The following is a 19,925-nucleotide window of genomic DNA, read 5'->3' on the forward strand; positions in this document are numbered from 1 at the left end:
GGGCTTGCTGGAGGCCAACAGAAACTCCTGTCAGCTTGTCTTCCGGACTCTGGACCATCTGCCACGGAAGGTAAACAGAGGGTAGATACCATGTTTTCCCCCAAATAAGACCTGTCTTATATTTTTTTGAACTCTGAAATAAGAGCTTGGCCTTTTTTTCCATGCATTCAAAAGCCCCGACTGGGCTTATTATCAGGGGATATCTTATTTTTGGGAAACAGGGTAGGTGGACATCTGAATGTAAATCATGTGATCGTGGGGGAATGCTGCAATGGTCATAAGTATGAAAATGGTCATAAATAACTTTTTCCAGTGCTGTAACTTTGAACGGTCACTAAATGAACTGCTGTAATTCACGGACTACCTATATAGCTAATGAGAGTGCTATTTTAACTGTGCAGAGTTAAATGATCATTGGGAAAAAATACAGAAAGAAGCAGCAATATATTTCTCCCCCTTTCTTATTTCAGACTAGCATTTAATTTAATTAGATTGCATTTAATTAAGAGCTAAATTTGCTGAATAATGTTTCTATTAACTGAAGAAATATTATGGGGGGAAGAGGAGGAAATAAAAGGAAATTTCACTTGCATAGCATTGGATATCTGCAGCATGCTTTAATATTAAGTTAATTATACACATTCAGAAGACCACTGAATCTGACAGAGCTTATCTGTATTAAAAAAAAACTAATAAAAATAACTCATAAACAACTCATAACAAAAAAATTCACAAACAACACTAAACAAGTTTACAAAGCCACATACAAAAATTAGAACTCTAATTCTTTTACATGTGTAAATATTCACTGATTGGTTTTCTCTCTCTCTCTTTTCATTATTACCACTGCATGTCCTGCAAATATTGCCTGGAACATTCCAACAATCAACAACTTTTTTCATTATTCTTATATAATGGCTTTATTGTTATTTATTGCTATGTACATTTAACTGGATGAATGTGGTACAGATTATAAATAAATAAAACAAATAGACCTGTGAAAGATGCAAAGGTATAGGATTGTTCTTTCCATTGTTATATGCAGGTATAACATCGGATATTTACTATTGCTTAAATAGTAAAAAAAAAAAACCTTAGAAAAATAACACAAATTTTAATAGCTTGCATCAAAATTATCAGGTTTGTATTTGAACCTGATAACTAGAAATTGGCACTTCAAACTTGAATTTACAGTATGTTTGTTCTTGTTGTAAAAGTAGAAGAACCTTAAATATCTGAAAGTGTTTCAGAAATATCGGAATAATTTCAGATTTATCTAATGAGAAATACAATGAAATGATTCACAGGTTAAGAAATGACAGTGAAATATTATTTTTCTTTAATGGTGAGTACAGTATAGGACAGTGATGGTGAATCTTTTTTTCCTTGGGTGCCGTAAGAGCACGCTATCACCCATGCGCAAGTGCCCATACCCACAAATTCAATGCCTGGGAAGGGTGAAAACAGCTTCTCCTGCCTCTCCCCCCCCCCCCGAGGCCCTCTGGAGGCCAAAAATGACCTCTGGTGGACACAGTAGGCTCGTGTTTTACTCTCCCCACACTCCAAAGGCTTCCCTGGAGCCGGGGGAGGGTAAAAATGCCCTCCCCATCCCCCTGGAGGCTCTCTGGAAGCCAGAAATGCACTCCCAGAGCCTCTGTGCAAGCCAAAAATCAGCTGGCTGGCACACCCATGCACATTGGAACTGAAGTAGGGCAACAGCTCGCATGCCAGCAGATATGGCTCTGCTTGCCACCTGTGGCACCCATGCCATAGATTCGCCATCTCTGGTATAGGAGTTACCAAGCCTTGCTACAATTTGTAGATTAGTGATACCTTGTCTTACGAATTTAATTGGTTCCGGAGGAGGTTCGTAAGGTGAAACGTTCGTAAGATAAAACAATGTTTCCCATAGGAAACAATGGAAAACTGATTAATGTGTGCAAGCCCCCCCAAAAAACCGCAAAAACGGGTGCTCCGCTGGGCGCCGCCGCCCGTCTGTCACCTTCCGAGACACCCGGGGGCTTCTCGGCGTTCTCCTGAACGCCGAACCCAGATGTTTGGCAAAAGTTCAGGTTCAGGTGAACTCCGAGAAGCCCCGCCGCCCGGCTGTCACCTTCGCAGAAGAGCCATCGAGCTCTCGGCCGGTTGGGAGGCTCAAACGGAGGTGGGGAATCCCAATAGGGAATTCCAGGGGTGGAGCTTTGACATCACAAAGACATCCTTCCTGGAGTCCACGTTTCGGCTGGCCAGGAAGGATGTCTCTGTGACGTCAAAGAGTGGAAGGTGAGAGATGGCTTTTGTCAAAATTTATGGAAAAGCTATGATTCTGGAGGCATCCTATGGTTATATCTAGGTAATTTTGTGCGAGCTCCCTGGACAAAGCATGGATAAGGATGTCATCCAGGCAGCAGTGAAAGCGAACCGGGGTGGTGAGAAGGAGGGCTTCCAAGACTGCTAGGATTTTAATGAATACCCTGGGAGCTGAAGAAAGGCTGAAGGAGAATGGCCTATATTGGAAGTGTTTTGTGCCATTACAGAAGCAGACAAAATGTCTGTGAGGCTTGAAAATACGAACGTTTAGGTAAGCCTCAGTTAGGTCTAGGGATGCCATGAAGTCCCTCTGCCGCAAAAGAGCAAGGATGGAAAAGAGGGAATGCATCTTGAATCTCTTGTATAAAATAGCAATTCAGTCTTTTTAGGTCCAGACTCACTCTCCATCCCCGATGCTTTGGGAATCACAAAGAGGGTGGAATAGAATCTCCATCCTTGTTGCTCCCAGGGAACTGTTTGGATTGCCCTGAGGGAGGATAGATAACTGATTACCTCTCGATTAACTTCCCTTTGGAAGGGATGAAGGAAACTGAGCATTTGATGAAGAATTGGGGTGGGGTGGAGAGAAATTCCAACATTAGACCCCAGCGCAGGGTGTTACATACCCATGGTATGTTTGTGTGTATGTTTTTGCTTTTTAATAAGGGGTTTTTAGTGACTTTTAAATTATTAGATTTGTTGTATATTGTTTTATTGTTGTTGTGAGCCGCCCGGAGTCTACAGAGAGGGGCGGCATATAAATCTAATAAATAATAATAATAATAATAATAATAATAATAATAATAATAATGAGTCCTGTGTGGAATGCTCCCAGGTTGGCCAAAATCTGGCCAACCTGCCTCCAATTGGAGTGTGGGAGGATCTACCATCTACTCCTACAAGGGCCCTTACCTGAGTGGTCCCCTCGTGCCTGTCTATGGAATAGCCTTCCCCTGCCAGACTGTCTCTGATGGGAAAAATACTGACCTGGGGTCTGGGAGAAGGATGAGCCCTAGTCAGCCGCTAAAAAGGACTGGCAACTATAGGGTGATGTTTTGGGATAGCATTTCCACGTCACTGCTAGAAGGATCTTTCATTTGCCTCTGGTTTCTACCAGTAGGGACTATAGTCCTTCACCAAAGAGAGTTCACTTCCTAATGGATCCCACCGCTATCCTCCATTTGAGATGTCATTTCCTCAGCCATTGCATATGTCTGATCACTATTGCTGAAGACACGGCTTTGATGGTGAAGCAAGCTGTCTGAAGCATGGAGTCCGCCAGGAACTGAACCGCAGTGAAGATCTTGTTGAGATCTTGTTGAAGGCCTCATGTTGCCAGATGAGATATGTTCCTAACTCTGCTCTAGCCATAGGAGAGTTGTATGCGCGAAAAAGGAGGAAGTGGTGGAAGATTTGATTACTCAAACTGTTGACTGTTCAATATGCTTATCCTTCACTTTCAGGATCCCCTCCACTTTGCCTGGAACTGTTGTGGAAGAGTATAGCCCTCTAATTGCAGCAATTACTGCTGATATGAAAAGTAAATCAGAAAGATTAGATGCCACATTATAAAACCTTTTGTCCTGGGAAACCTTTTGACTGCACCAGAAAGGGCCTCATGTAGGAATCCTGCTAAGGGGTGAGTGCGTGTGCGTGTGCATGTGCGTCCAGCCACACGAAAGGAGGAATGCCGCTAATTTACTCTAGCAGTGATTGCAGCTCTCCTTGAGCGGGTTGAATTGGAGGAATGCAGGGAACAGTTTGCGCTTGCTTGCCTGATTGTGGTCCACCGAAATCCTCTCTCCAGTTCTTTGTCCATGGGCTCGCTCGGGGAGGAATTCCCCGTTCTGGGGAAGACAGTTGTATGTAGCTCTGACAAGGGCTGTTGAAGGCAAGCAGTAGGAAGACTGCTTGAGAAATCAAATAGAAAATTGGAGAAATAGGAGCTAATAAAAGACCAGGAAGGGTTTGTAACTAAATCTGTAATTTGAGCAGAAGTACAATGCAAGAAAACCCTAAATACCCAATCGTAGCGAGATATTGAAGGTAATCTAGAGACAGACTCAAAAGGATAAACAAAGATATAAAAGGAATAGTTATAATGCAGGAAGGATACCAGCCATGATTTCCTCTTGAAGGATTGAGTCAGATCTGGGGCTGAAAGGCGGATCCAAGCAAGTATTCAAATTGACTGACTCGATCCTAAAGATGATTGGTTCTACCCCAGGATGGAGAAGAATTATACTCTAAGGCAGTGATTTTCAACCTTTTTTGAGCTGCGGCACATTTTTTACACATACAAAATTATGGGGCACATTGAGTGGGGGAGGGGGGGCGCTAAAAAAAAGTGTGGACAAAAAATTATCTCTCTTCCTCCCTTTCGCTCTATTTCTCTCCCTCTTTCTCTCTCTTCCTTCCTCTCTCTGTCCATCCCTCTTTCTTTCTTCCTTCCTCTCTTTTTTGCTCTCTTTCTATCTCTCCCTCCTTTCTCTCTCTCTCTTGCTTTCTTTCTCTCCCTTTCTCTCTTGCTTTCTTTCTCTCTCTCTCTCTCTCTTGCTTTCTTTCTCTCTCTCTGTCTCTCTTGCTTTCTTTCTCTCTCTCTCTTTCTATCTCTTGCTGAGCTTCGCGGCACACCTGACCATGTCTCGCGGCACACTAGTGTGCCACGGCACACTGGTTGAAAAACACTGCTCTAAGGTATGTTCCAGGAACTGCAGATAAAGATCCTTCATACTAGAACATTGATACCATCCCAGCATATTACTTAAACTGATAATTTTTGCCCCTGCCCACTGTATTGAAAATTATTACAAAATTCAAAGGAAAAAGCTATAGACCGCACTTAGCAGAAAATCCATATATCTTCATACTGCATTTTTCCCTTGCACATTACTGTACATGAGTCTAATTTCAAAACTATTAGGTAAAGAAAAATGTGTGTATATACAATTATAATTTAAAATACTGTATGTAGCTTCTGAAAGGGTCTCAAAAGAAGATATGAAAGGGTCCCCAAAAGATATCACATGAAAAAATATATTAACATCTTACTTTTCTCTTTCAGATGTGTAAATTATAATTAAAACATCTATTTATATTTTGTACTGCCCCCATTTGATTAGAACCATGTACTAGAACAGCAGTACCCTGCATGCCAAGAAATAAAGAAATCTACAAGATACCAATCCATTGACAAAATAAATAATCTCTCCCCTCCCTAAAGCTTTTACTGAACAGACAGGTATATTCCTAAAATACTATATAAAGATAAAAGGAATTGATTAGTCTGAAATCTAGCCTCCCTTTACATTTGGGGTTATGCTAATGTAATTGACAAAACAGATTTCTCATATATGTCAGACTTATGCACAGGACTTATACAGGGATGAAAAACATTCCAATTATAATTGTTGGATGGTTGGTTTGTTTGTTGGTAGAATATTACATGTTACTGTTTACTTAATTTGTGCAAGGCAAGAGAATTTAGTAGAAGTGGCTAAACATTTAACCGAATTTTGGAAGGATTATTTCCAAAGCCATTATTCCTTGTTTTATTTTTTATAGATGAGATGTTTAGGAAATTAATAAGATTTTGTACACCATACAAAAAAAAAAATACCGTAATTTTTTCTATTAACATTCTTCGCAAAATATAGGGTACAGAATTTCAAAATCATAAACCCTTAAAAGTTAAAATTGAAATGTGTTCAATGTATATTTTATATTTATTTGCCTATAATTATAAAACTTAGTAGTATTTCTATACAGTTAGAAAGCCTTCAAGAGGAGATACAATCAGGACGAAATGAAAAATACATGTTCTTATAAACAACTGCAAGAACAGAAAAGTGAAAACTGATACTTTATTGATTAACAAAAATAAATACAATAGAGCTATACAGTATATAATTCAAAATTCAGAATCTAGAAATTTAACTAATTTCTAGGTTCAGAAAATAGAAAATAATGTAATGTTTAGGAACACATCCAATTTTAGGGCAAAGTCAGATGCACTAACAGCTATCCAAAAGTTCTAAGTCATTTTATATCAGTATCAAAGCTTTATACATATATTATATTTACAATCTATGTATTCCCTCAAAGCTGGAGACCTACATAAAAATGTCTTCCCCAGTTATATCTCCATTACATGCATGCCAATATAGTTAGGTCAAATAGGCGTTGATTGCTTACCTGAACGCCTCTTCTCGTACGGTGAGCGGGTACAGCAGTCACATGGGTTGCTCATGTCCAATCCGGTGGAACTGAGCCTAGTGTTAAAAAAGCTTGCCGGATCCGCCCCTTCCCCAGAATTCGCGAATCCATAGACTAGGCTCAGCTGTGAAGCTCTGTAGTGTTCAACTCTCATTGTTAGAGAAAGAAGATATAGAAAGGTAAAGAAGACACATACAAGGGCGGGAAGTGACTGCTGTACCCGCTCACCGTACGAGAAGAGGCGTTCAGGTAAGCAATCAACGCCTATTCTCCGTACTGAAGGAGCGGGTCCAGCAGTCACATGGGACATACCCAATAGATGGTCCCTAGGGTGGGATTAGATTGCTATCGTGTGAGATAACGGATTGGAGTACCCTTCTGCCGAAGGCAGCGTCCGCTGAAGCGTAAGAATCAATCTTGTAGTGCCTGATGAAGGAATTTGGCGAGGCCCAAGTGGCTGCTTTGCAGACCTCCTCCAACGGGGCTTGAGTCGCCCAAGCGGCCGAGGTGGCTGCGCTCCTGGTGGAATGCGCTGTGATGTTCCTTGGAACTGAGAGGGAGGCCGACTCATAGGCCTTAGATATAGTCCCTCTGATCCAACGGCCTATTACTGTTGAAGACACTTTGGCCCCCATGACTCTGGGGTGATAGGCTATAAAAAGTGCTTCTGACCTCCGAAAGGGTCCTGTGCGTTGGATATAGATTCTCAGCGCTCTGATGAGATCCAGGGTGTGCCATCTAATTGCCAAGGGATGGTCTCGTTGGAGGCAGAAGGAAGGTAGGACAATATCCTGAGATCTGTGGAACATGGAACTGACCTTGGGTAAGAAGGTGGGGTCCAGTCGCAAGACTACCTTGTCCTGATGGAATTGACAAAGGTCCTGCCTGATTGAGAGGGCAGCCAGCTCCGAAATGCGTCGGGCAGAGGTAATAGCCACCAGGAATGCTACCTTAAAGGATAGGTACCTGAGGGACGCCGATTTTAGGGGTTCGTATGGTGCCTGCGTGAGGGAATGGAGAACCCGTGGCAAATCCCAGGATGGATACCTGTGGACCTTGGAAGGTCTGAGGTTGGCTATGCCCTTGAGGAATTCCTGAACTTCAGGGAAGGATCGGCGAGGCTGTCTGCGGGGACCCCCTAGGACAGATGAAATGGCTGCCAGATGACGCCGGAGGGTGCTGGTGGAAAGACCTTTATGGAAGCCTTGCATAAGGAAGGAAATAATTCTGTGTATGGGGATGCACAGAGGGGAGAGACCTTCCTGTAGACACCACTGGTGAAACTTGGACCACGTGTGGTCGTAGATTCGATTGGTCGAACCCCTTCTGGCCTTTAAAATGACCTCCACTGAATCGGGGTCATGACCACGCAGTTCTAAGTCTCTCCTGATAACAGCCAGGCGGTGAGGTGGAACCACTCCGGGTCTGGATGGAATGAGGCCCCCTGCCGCAGCATATCCCCCGAAACAGGGAGTCGCCAAGGGTCCTGGACGGACAGCTGTTGGAGATCCGCAAACCAGGGCCGGCGGGGCCAATGAGGGGCGATTAAGATTACTCGGGCCCTCTCGGTGAGGACCTTGTGAATCACGTCCGGGAGAATTGGAATTGGAGGAAATGCGTAGAGTAGGCCTGGGGGCCATGGACTCCGGAGGGCATTGATTGCTTCCGCTCCCGGGGATGGAAATCTGGAAAAGAAGCGAGGGAGTTGGGCGTTCGCATTGGTCGCGAAGAGATCCAGGACTGGTAGGCCGATTCTGAGGCTGATTTGATGGAACAGGTCCTGATGGAGGTTCCACTCTCCTGGGTCTATCGTTGCTCGAGATAGCCAGTCCGCCTGGACGTTGAGGCTCCCCGAGATGTGGTCGGCTAGGAGCGACCGAAGATGTTTTTCCGCCCAAAGGCCTAACTTGAGGGCCTCCCTCATGAGAGCCTTGGATCTCGTGCCCCCCTGTCTGCAGATATGGCTTTTTGTGGCAATGTTGTCGGTGAGAATGAGAACGTGCCGGTTGGGAATGCGAGGAGAGAAATGCTTCAGAGCCAGGGAAACGGCTCTTAACTCTAGCCAATTGATTGGCCTGGAAGCTTCCTCCGGGGACCACGTGCCCTGGGCTATCATCCCCTGGGCGTGGGCGCCCCATCCCGATAGACTGGCATCTGTGGTGATGACAAATTGATCCGGGCACCTGAACGGGGATCCTTTGTCCATGGCCGGAGACTTCCACCACTTGAAGGATCTGCGAACACTTGGCGGGATGACAATGCGCCGATTTGAGTTGCTGTGCCCCGATCTCTGAAAGGGTAATAGGAGCCACTGGAGTTCCCTAGCATGAAGGCGAGCCCAGGGAATAATGCCTATGCATGACACCATCTTCCCCAAAAGGGAAGACAGAGTTACTATGGATACTGAAGAATTAGATAAAATGTCAGAAATTAACTCCCCTATACTGAGTTTTCTCTCGGGAGAGAGAAAAACCTGGGAAGATTCTGAATCGATAATGGAACCCAGGTGAGAAATGGATGTGGAAGGTTGGAGGTGGCTTTTTTCAAAGTTGATGGAAAAGCCATGGTCCTGAAGGACTGACATGGTGATAGAAAGGTCTGTTTTCACTTTCTCTAGGGAGTTCCCATGAATCAAAATATCATCAAGATAACATAAAATGTGAATGGGAGACGCCCGGATATAGGCCGCCAGGGACCCCAAGAGCTTTGTAAAGACCCGAGGGGCCGAGGAAAGGCCAAATGGCATCGCCCTATACTGGAAGTGCCTGCCTTGAAGGGAAAAACGTAAAAATTTTCTGTGGCATTTGGCTATAGGAATGTGAAGGTAGGCCTCAGTGAGGTCTAAGGAGACCATGAAATCTCCCGTGTGAATGGCGGCCAGAATAGAAGATAAGGAGTGCATCTTAAACTTCCTATATTTGATGAATAGGTTTAGTTTCTTTAAATCCAAAATAGCTCTCCAACCTCCGGATGACTTTGGAACCATAAATAGGATGGAGTAAAAACCTTGGCCCTTCTGACCGGAAGGAACCGGTTGAATGGCTCTGATGGACAATAGATGAGAAATGGCCTCCTCCATACGGTTACAATCTGAGGAGGACCTGGGAGAAGGGCAGGAAATAAAACGTTTAGGGGGAGGAGAAATAAATTCTAAAAGAAGGCCTGTTTGAACAGTGTCAATGACCCAGGGGTCCTTGGAGGTGAGACGCCAATTAGAGGCGAAATGGGCTAGGCGACCCCCTATGGGAATAGAGGAGAGATTACCATCTAGGTTTTTTTGAAGCCCTGTTAGAGGAAGCTCCCCTTTGGAAGCGAAAACCTCTACCCCTGGAGTTCCTACCTTGGGAACGAAAGCGGGGGGAATACTGACCTGGAGATCTCTGATAGGAAGCCGTTTGATCTTGCTGGCGCCCTGGGCGACGAAAGGACTGCGTTTTGGTAGCCTTTTTTGTGGTTGGACCCAAAACCTTCTTCTTGTCCGTGGTCTCCGTGAGGAGTGGATCCAGAAGATCACCGAAGAGAAGGTCGCGCTTTAAGGGTCCCTGGGATAACTGCCACTTCTGGCGTACTCCCGCTTGCCAAGGGCGAATCCATAGGAGTCTTCTTGCCGTTGTAGAAGCTGCAATAGACTTAGCAGAAAATCTAGTAGATTGCAAGGTGGCATCAGCCACGTACTGGGCAGCTGCAAAGACCTTGTTGAAGTCTTGTTGACCTCTCAAGTCATCGGGAGGAATATGCTGTTGAAGTTGGCGAAGCCACAGCAGCATGGCTCTGGAGAAAAAGGAGGCCGCTGCAGAACTTTTAATGGCCCAGGAATCTGCGGAGAATCCTCTTTTGAGCATTTGTTCAATGCGCTTGTCCTCTGGACGGAGGACTTCCTCCGCCTCGCCTGGCACAGCCGCTGCCGAGTGAAGGATCTTGACAGGTTCATCCGGTTTGGGAAAGGATAGAAGCTCTTCATAGGAAGAGGAAAGTTTGTACAACTTTCTGTCCTTGGTGGAGGGATTAAGGCCAGAGGCTGGGAAATCCCACTGTTTGAGTAAAGCATCTTTAAACAATTTTGGCATAGGAATTACCTCGTTATCCTCCTGTTCCTCTGTGAAGTAAGGTAAATTCTCCTCCGGGGGATCAGTGGAAGTGGAGGCTTGTTTCTCCTGGGCCGCTAATCCCGTAGAAATCCTAGCTTTGAGGAGGAGAGATTTGAATAATTGAGAAGGAAAAATGGTAATTGGAGAAGGAACCTTTATTTGGGATTCCTCATCATCTGATAGGCCCTGAAAAGGATCCTCATCATCCTCCATATCCTCATATTCGTCCTGAGAGGAATCTGAATCATCCTGAATAGGGACGAGAAGGAGGAGGAGGTAAGGGAAGCTCATTGATGGTGGAGAGTTTGGCATCAATGGCCTTGGACAACACAGCAAAAATAGATTGGAACTCAGGAGGTAAACTGGAAATATCAGCAGGGATGGCAGAAGAATCCCTAAAGGCCTGGGAGGATCCTGGCTGGGGGGAATCTTCAATAATATCTGGTTCCTCTGGACCTATGCCCCATAGGTTAGGTTGGGGTCTGTCTAGGTTAGGCTCATCCAGAGATAACACAGGGACCCCAGAAGGAGGTAGACTAGCAGCCTCTGGGGGGTCTTGACTACTGATTACTTGGGCCTGCACTTTCAAACGTTTAGCTGATTTGTCATGGATTCTTTGTAGGGCTAGGTCCCTTCTCTTCTCGGCCCTGGTGACCTTGGTCGAGGGGCGGGCCCCTGGAGAAGAGGAGGAAGAGGCCTGGGGGATACTAGTAATCTCATCGCCTGTAGGCCTGGCCTCTCTGGGACCTTTAGTTGTGCCTCTCTTGGGAAAGGTAGCCATAGTCTGACAATTAACAGAAGACAAGGCTGAGCCAATAACTGAATAAATAAGGAGAAGAATTTCAAGGACTTCCCAAGAGGAATGGATCCTGCTTCGAGGCCTCGAAGCTGCTGAGACTTGAGGACAATCTGGGCAAACCCAGAGTTCGTGTCCCCAGATCCAGCGGGGCCAGCCTCCCTAAACTTATTAATTAAGTAAACCAAGGCACTCTGGTTGGAGGCTTAGCCGGTGGAGAATTTAGCCTGGGACCCCCAAGGCCCGCTCCGGGATCCACGCGGTGGACTGAGGCCTACGCGGCTGGCAGGAGGCCAACACGAGAGGCCTAGATTTAAAAAGGGCGCGAAGGCCTTCGCGCCGAAAAATCGCTCCGTAAAATCTCTTAAAGGGGAAGCGATCGACTAAGTCCAGGAGACTATAGAGGCGTCTCACTCCGCAGGAGGTATTCTTAAGCCCTTTAATATTTATATATACAATAAAGAATCAATAAATCAATAGATTAATACTTGCACCAGAACCTCCAGGCCAAAGGATTAAAAGAATCCACAAGCGGCCGCGGGGATCGTACACGGCAAAACCGCCGGGGGAAAACGAAACCGCAACTTCTCCAAAGGAAAAAAGCCGAGCCGCAAACGGCTGGCGCTATTAGTGCAAGTAAATAATAATGATAAAACAATTCTTACTACTTTTGAAGAAAAAGATCGAAGGGAAGGTGTTAGAATGTTGAACGAGCTATCACAATACAACCGCAGGATATGCGAACTGAGCGAATTCTGGGGAAGGGGCGGATCCGGCAAGCTTTTTTAACACTAGGCTCAGTTCCACCGGATTGGACATGAGGAACCCATGTGACTGCTGGACCCGCTCCTTCAGTACGGAGAAGTCAGACAACCAATGAGTTTGCCTGAGTGAGAACTGGAACCTGAATCATTTTCCTTCAAAATATTTGTAATTAATCAAGTATAAAATGCTTTCTATTTTGATAAATTTGAGAGATTATGCTAACTATCCAATTATAGAGGCATATACTGTACACATACATAAATCCACAAGGAGGGTGGGATTGGATACTGATGTATAAAAATAAGAACATTAAATTCAATCCATTCAAGATTCTGATTCTATAAAAAGATGCTTAATTAACCCATTAATTAGTGTCTCTATAAATTTATCAATTTGTAGGTCAACTTGTATGTTTCAGAATTTCTGTCTCACTTTTTTTATCTTGGCACTGTAACAGTCTACAAAGCAAGCATTCCTATGAGGTGGAGATTATCAGAAAAGAGATTGGTATGTTATAACCAGTTGGGATCTTTCCTCTACAGCACCACTTCAATCAGAAACTAATGGATGATTCCAGAAGCTCCCTATAATGATACCAGGAACCTTTTGAACAAACTTCTATGAGTGCTAAGAAAGAATCCCAGAAAGGAACAGGGTGTGACTCATTTGCCCTAAAAGATATTTGATAAGATTGACTTCATTCCTGTTGGTATCTATCACCATTTCAAACTGAACTCAAAAAGTTAATGGGATTTTTCAGATAAGAACTATGCAAAACAGTTTGTAAAATTCGGGGGAGGGAAGGGGCCTAGTCAATACTATAATAGGGTGTGATAAAAATATTTTTTAATTAAATAGATATCTAACTAATCACACAAATTTAATGTGATCCCACGCTTCATTGGGTAAATTCCTGTAACTGTTTTAAAGAGGCAATTAAATCTTCATGGATGAATGCACTGTATCTTCACATTTTCTGTATTTGGTTTGGCCAATAGCTCAGTCAACAAATATATGGATAAAAATGGCAGCTATATTTAAACATTTTCTCAATTATCCCACTTTTTTCAGCAGTCCATGTTTTCTATGCTAGAAAATCCCTTTTAAGGTTTTTCTTTTATTCCCCTTATAAACTGTTTAATCAAAACAAAACAAACACAATTCAATGTTATATATATGCTTTTAAAAAAACGATTGCTTCAATTGAAGAAGAAATATATGAAGCACAGAGAAATAATCTATGTCTGATTTTGGTCCATGAAAATAGACCAGCTTTTTCCACAGCTAGCAATTGTAGGATGCAAATACAGTGAAACAAGGGCAATAGTTATCTCTATTTTGACAGTCAGGCAATCAGCAATGGTAAATTATGTTACCTAACATCTTCTGCTAGATTCATTCTTCTTCTCTGACTACAACTTTATACAAAGTAAAGCCAGGTGCTTTAAAGGGTAACAGAATATTCAATGATAAAACACAAGTGTTTCATATGTATATAGATTTATGCATCATACTTCTTTCACAAGCTATTTTTCATATACAAAGAGCCTTCAACAGATATAAACTTATGTTACAAGCTAAATAAGAAATCTACTAAGGACCTGGGATAAAGACAAGACAGTAAATCAAGTAGCATAGTCCATTTAAACTATTTTGACTTGGCAGTCAAAAAGAAATACCAACTAGGTATCAAAGCATTATCTGTATTTTTTTTCACTGTGAAGACTGGGCTCTTAAAATTTCTCCCCAAAATATTGAAATAAATCTCACCAAAATGAAGGTGTACTAATTCACAAGAGGACTTTCCAAAAATGAGCATTTATATATTTATATATTTTTTACCAAATAGATAGATAGCATAAAACAATTTCAACCAAAACCCAGAAATAATTTATATAGTCTATACCAGGGTCCCCAAACCCTGGGCCATAGACCGCTACTGGGCTGCAGTCTGTGGGAACCAGGCTTCCAAAGAGGCAGGTAGCTTCATTTGCATATGTGTGGGATTTAAGTTGCACGCAAAAACATTTCCCCCTGCTGCTGAAAACTGCCACCATTGTGAGTCCGCATGTTGGGGACTCTGGTCTATACTATCCAAAAACTTATTTTAAACTTTTGGTTCTATTTTGTAAGGATAAATTTATACAGTATTTTCTTTTTTTTACTTCACAATGGGCTACAAATCTTTTCCTCTCATGTCATAAACCAGTTCTGGAAATCTCCCAAAATGGGAATAACATTCACAACACTTTTCGTATCATATGAATACCAGCATAATAGGCCTTTATCCAAGCTGTGAACCCCAATTGTTTTGCAACTGAAATCTACAGAACAGAAAGGAGTGTTGCATTTTATGAAAGCTGTTTCTCATCTTTCAGAACTGTATATTATAACTTAGCTCCCAGGGGAATAGGAAGGAGGGGAAATTGTATAAATCTAGTCTCTGCAATATAGATGACTGAAAATGAGAAGGGAAGAAATCTGTTTATATTAATGACTGGTGCAGTAGTTCAGTCCCTGATGTATCCCTGCAACTTTCCCAAGATTTCTATTAGTAACAGGCATTAGCTAGATCAGCGGTCCCCAAACTACGGCCCGCGGGCCGGATGCGGCCCGCTGAGGTCATTTACCCGGCCCGTGGCAGCGTACGAGATTTTACCATCTATAATATACTAAGTTCCGAATGTCCTCTCCACTCTGCTGCCGAGCGTCTGGCGGCGGCAAGGAAGAGGAAAGCCAGGAGGGCGGGGAGGAAAGCACCCTATGGCAGAGCAGCAACAGTTCCTCTGAGAAAGAAATTGGCCAATTGCTTTCCTCCCCGCCCCCTGGCTTTCCGCCTCCTCCTCCTCCAGACGCTCAGCTGCAGACCGTCTTTGTCCCTCCAGTGCCGCTTTTTTGCTTTTTTTTTTTTTTGTACCGGTGAGGTTTGCGCGCGCTTGGGCACTTTTGGCGTGTGGGGGGTCTGCTGCGGAGAGGGAGAGAGAGAGAGAGAAAGAGGGAGACATAGAAAGGGAGTGTGAGAGAGAAATAACGCAAGAAAGAGAGGGAGAGAGAGAGCGGGAGAGTGCTGCTTTTTTGCTTCTTCGCTGCCCGCGGGGAGCCTGGAAGCCCTGCAAGAGCGTCTGGAGGGGGCAGTAAACAAGACCGGCTCTTCCCGCGGGCAGCGAAGAAGCAAAAAAGCAGCACTCTCCCGCTCTCTCTCTCCCTCACCGGTGCAAAAAAAACGCAAAAAAAAACGAACGGAGGCGGCGGCGGCGAGCTCAAGGAACCAAGAGCCGGTCTTTCTCCGCGCTGAATTGTTGCAGCTTCTGAGGCCGCATCCGCCTCCAGGCGAAGGGATCTCCTCGGTGGGCAGCCTCGGTCCGAAAAGGACCGGCTGTTGGCCCCTTGGCGGAGGCAGAGGCGGCCTCAGAGGCTGCAACAATTCAGCGCGGAGAAAGACCGGCTCTTGGTTCCTTGAGCTCGCCGCCGCCGCCTCCGTTCGTTTTTTTTGCGTTTTTTTTGCACCGGTGAGGGAGAGAGAGAGCGGGAGTGTGCTGCTTTTTTGCTTCTTCGCTGCCCGCGGGGAGCCTGGAAGCCCTGCAAGAGCGTCTGGAGGGGGCAGTAAACAAGACCGGCTCTTCCCGCGGGCAGCGAAGAAGCAAAAAAGCAGCACTCTCCCGCTCTCTCTCTCCCTCACCGGTGCAAAAAAAAACGCAAAAAAAAACGAACGGAGGCGGCGAGCTCAAGGAACCAAGAGCCGGTCTTTCTCCGCGCTGAATTGTTGCAGCCTCTGAGGCCGCCTCTGCCTCCGCCAAGGGGCCAACAGCCGGTCCTTTTCGGACCGAGGCTGCCCACCGAGGAGATCCCTTCGCCTGGAGGCGGATGCGGCCTCAGAAGCTGCAACAATTCAGCGCGGAGAAAGACCGGCTCTTGGTTCCTTGAGCTCGCCGCCGCCGCCGCCGCCGCCTCTGTTCGGGCGAAGGGATCTCCTTGGTGGGCGGCGGCGGCTGCAGCTTCAAGAGACCAACACCCGGTCCTCGTTGAGCTGAGCTTCCTTTGGCTTCCTTCGAGGCGGCAGGTGAGCTTTGCAGTTTTGCCTCGAAGAAAGCCAAAGGAAGCTCAGTTTGGGGGCGGGCCTGAAGCCACCGCCGCCGCCTACTCTGCCCCGCACTTAGTCTGCACCGGGCAGCTCTGGCGGGCGCGGGGCAGCAGGGCAAGCCGCGAAGGTGGCGCAGCCAAACGTGGGTCGAGCGGGAGGGCACTGAGCAGTTGCGTGGGGTGGCGGTGGGGCGGTTGGCTGCAAGGCACTGGCGCCGGCGGCAGCTTGATGTGTTGCAGGACGCCGCACATTGCTGGCGCTGCGCTGGGCATGGGGCTGGCACCTCTGTCCCGGCCCAGCCAGTGGGCCAGTGCCAGTCCGTGCCCATGCCCAGCGCAGCGCCAGCAATGTACTGCGACCCGACGTTGGTGCCACTGTCTTGGAGCTTCTGCTTGCAGCCGACTGGCTCGCGGCGCGTTGCAGGGCAGAAAAAAAAAGAAGAGAGGAAGGAAGAGAGAAGAAAAGGAGAGAGAGAGAAGGAAAGCATGAGAGAGAGGGAGAGAAAACAAGTGAGAGGGGGAGGGAATGTGAGAGAGAGAAAGAGAAAAATGAGAAAATGATGGAGGGAAAGAACGAGGGAGAGGGAAACAAAACAAATGAGACAGAAGGAAAAAAGGGGAGAGGGAAGAGAAGTGGGAGGGAGGGAGGGAAAGAAGAAGAAATGGAGGGAACAAGGAAGGAAGGAAGAATGAAATGAATTGAGGGGTGGAGGAAGGAAGGACTTTTTTGGGGGGCGGTGTAAATTTTTTAAAAAAATTCTCTCAACATACATTCAAACAATACAATGTACCATCTAATTTTCCCTGAATAAAATGCAGTATTTTGTCAGTAACTAATATCAATCATCAAAAAAGTTGCAAAAGTTTTTTTTTCTAATGTTGTGATCCAGGTACATACTTTTCTTTTAATTAAATTCCCTCCTTAATGTTCCTTCTAAAAGTACAACACCAATTATATTTCTAACTTAACCATTATGCCAAAGTGCTTTCTTCTTTCTTTATATATTTTTCTATAAATATTTTTCTATATTTTTCTATAAACCAAGAAAACCTTGTATAACCAATCAGATGTTAACAAAAGAAAATTAAAAACAAAACATAAACATATATGAATCTCAGACTTCTTTCCCCCCCCAAATAGTACGTTCCCATTTTGTTTTTTACATTAAAATAAGGTATGTGCAGTGTGCATAGGGATTTGTTCATAGTTTTTTTTATAGTCCGGCCCTCCAACAGTCTGAGGGACAGTGAACTGGCCCCCTGTGTAAAAAGTTTGGGGACCCCTGAGCTAGATTAACATAGTCATAGAATCACAGGGCAGAAAGGGACCTTGGAGGTCTTCTAATCCAACCCCCTGCTCAAGGCAGGAATCCTAATACCATCCCAGACAAATGATTATCAAATCTTTTCTTGAACACCTCCAACAATAAAGCCCAACTCCAGAATCCCCCTTTGACCAACATCCATTAGTGATAAGGCAGTTTGATTAAATGCAGTTTATCAATACACTAGGGTCTCACACTATGCTCAATGAAACTAAATCAAGCTATATAATAGTATGAAAAAGTCCAATATATTTATGGGTACTAAAAGCATGTTCTTTACTACAGTATGACTATCCTTAATGAATATTCATTTATTATTATTAATTAGATTTGTATGCTGCCCTTCTCCGAGGACATGAATGTGTCATCAGCTTGTAAATCCTAAAATATGGTGGTTATTTGATTCATGAAACTCATACTGATCAACAATAAGAGAGGAAGAAACAAAAAAATAACACAAGAGAGTAAGTTGAAGTACAATGAATGGCATTTTTAGAGATTTCACATTTGATAAGGTGGCAGTTTCTTTGATAGTTCAAATAACTCACGGGTAATGTCATTATTTAGCAATAAACATTGGCTTCAAAAAAATTATTCATGGACATTTTTATATAAAAAGCTACATTAAAATGTACATTTAATTTCCACCTAAAAATACATTGAAATTTTTAACAGTAGAAAAACACCTTCAATATTTTCTATAGCAATATCCTTTTCCATTTAATCTGTGGCCATTTTATCCACTATGGCCTCCCCAACAATATACAATTCAGCCATCTCCCTAATATTATGCCAATGACAGTAAACAACTGTGCTGAACAAATTCATTATATTAAAACAAGTGTATTTTAATTAATTATATTTATACTTTATGTGCCCTTTAACCCACATTGGTTTTGACCTAATGACACTCAAAAACTTCAACATAAAGGAAAACAAAGTTACATAGCATAATTGTTTTAAAATTATAAATAGGATCTAGCCATATTAAAACTGGAAAACTATCAAATATGTAATATTCAGTCTTTGCCCCATTGATTGCTCCAGTGCAATCATATGGATTATAATTCTCTACTGAAACAAACTGAAAATGCCATCATACAATACTGCCACCTATAAATCGCTGCATTTTTTGCTTCCATTGCTATAATTCATGGCTTAGGGGAAAATAATGTTTTAAAAAACCCAAAAGCCAGGATGATTGCAAAGAAAATGTAGGGAAGAAAATGCTGTGTGATAAAGAATGTTTTTTAACATTTAAATTGTTCTAAAAGTGCCATTTAAAGTCTGAAGGAAAAGTATCCCAGTCATTTTGTTTTATCTATTCAACATTGTAATTAAAAAACTAACTGGGAACTATCACTAAGGTTTGGATATGCAAACAGAATTAATCAGGGATATTTTGAACTCTACAAGGCTAGATACATCTTGCTCATAGAACAGGCATTCCTTTTTCAGACCATGATACATCCACAGATGCACTCAGGATAGATGCAATTTGTGGGTTAATCTAAAGCATGCCCAAAGAGTTCAAACGAACTTTAAAAAAATCTGCTTCAATGTGAGGTAAAGAAAATTTCAGCTGGCAATCTATGCTCTGATTTTTAAACTGAATTAAATGGAAAGGCAAAGGGAGCTCCTGGTACATATCCTAATACCCCAAAAGGAGATCTTTTAAAAAAAGAGGGGAGACACATTCGGTGAAAAGAAATCGCTTGGAAATTAACGAACCCCAATAAAGCAAATTCCATCCTGAAGCAATTTTTTTGAGGGGAGCGAAGGTGCAAGTCTTCAGGGCACTCAGCAGGATCCAAGGCCCCAAATCTCTGCTTTTTTTTTTACCCACATCTAGTAAAGGACAGAAAAGAAAGGAAGCGGAAGGGAAGGGGGAGAGACATGCAACCCGATAGCTCCAAATGCAAGTCAATGCTCGGTGACCCTGACTGGGCTTTCTCGCTCTCTCTCAGCATTTGCAGCGAAGGATTTCAGCCCCTCCCCCCTCGCCGCTCCCACCAAACTCTCTTTTTTGAGGAAGTGGGGCGCCTCTTTATCACGTGACCCAGCTCAAGGCATCTCTACGGGGAAATGTCACCTTCAGTCGTCAGAGCGTGAAGATGGAAGAGGGGTGGGTGGGAGGGGTGAGGAGAACGACGCCCAGCTCTCCCGGCACCTACGGGAGGGGGGGGGGAGTCAGGCACCTGCAACCGCTTTTGTCTCTCGGTCGTTTAAGACTTCACCGGAGATGAACGGGAGAAGGAAGCCAGCAAAGAGGCCGGACCTTCTTCCCTCTCCGTCTCTGGGGCCCGAGGATGAGGAAACGACCGGAAGGGAGAGGGAGAGAGAGGA

The 19,925-nt window shown here is 44.2% G+C and overlaps 1 protein-coding gene across 10 annotated transcripts in view; it reads right to left on the reverse strand.

Moving 5' to 3' along the window:
• Window positions 1–19,925, reverse strand: part of FBXW11 (F-box and WD repeat domain containing 11) — an 89,194-nt gene that overhangs the window by 67,927 nt on the left and 1,342 nt on the right. Inside the window, exon 1 of one of the 10 annotated variants that reach the window (XM_070732719.1) lies at window positions 19,778–19,890. The exons of the other annotated variants lie outside the window; for them this stretch is intronic. The gene's annotated coding sequence lies outside the window, so the exon portion shown is untranslated. Of the gene's footprint in view, window positions 1–19,777; window positions 19,891–19,925 lie in introns of those variants that run through there. 10 annotated transcript variants of the gene reach the window in all.

Source organism: Erythrolamprus reginae, chromosome 1, assembly GCF_031021105.1.
Source record: "Erythrolamprus reginae isolate rEryReg1 chromosome 1, rEryReg1.hap1, whole genome shotgun sequence".
In the NCBI taxonomy this organism is placed as follows: Eukaryota; Metazoa; Chordata; class Lepidosauria; order Squamata; family Dipsadidae; genus Erythrolamprus; species Erythrolamprus reginae.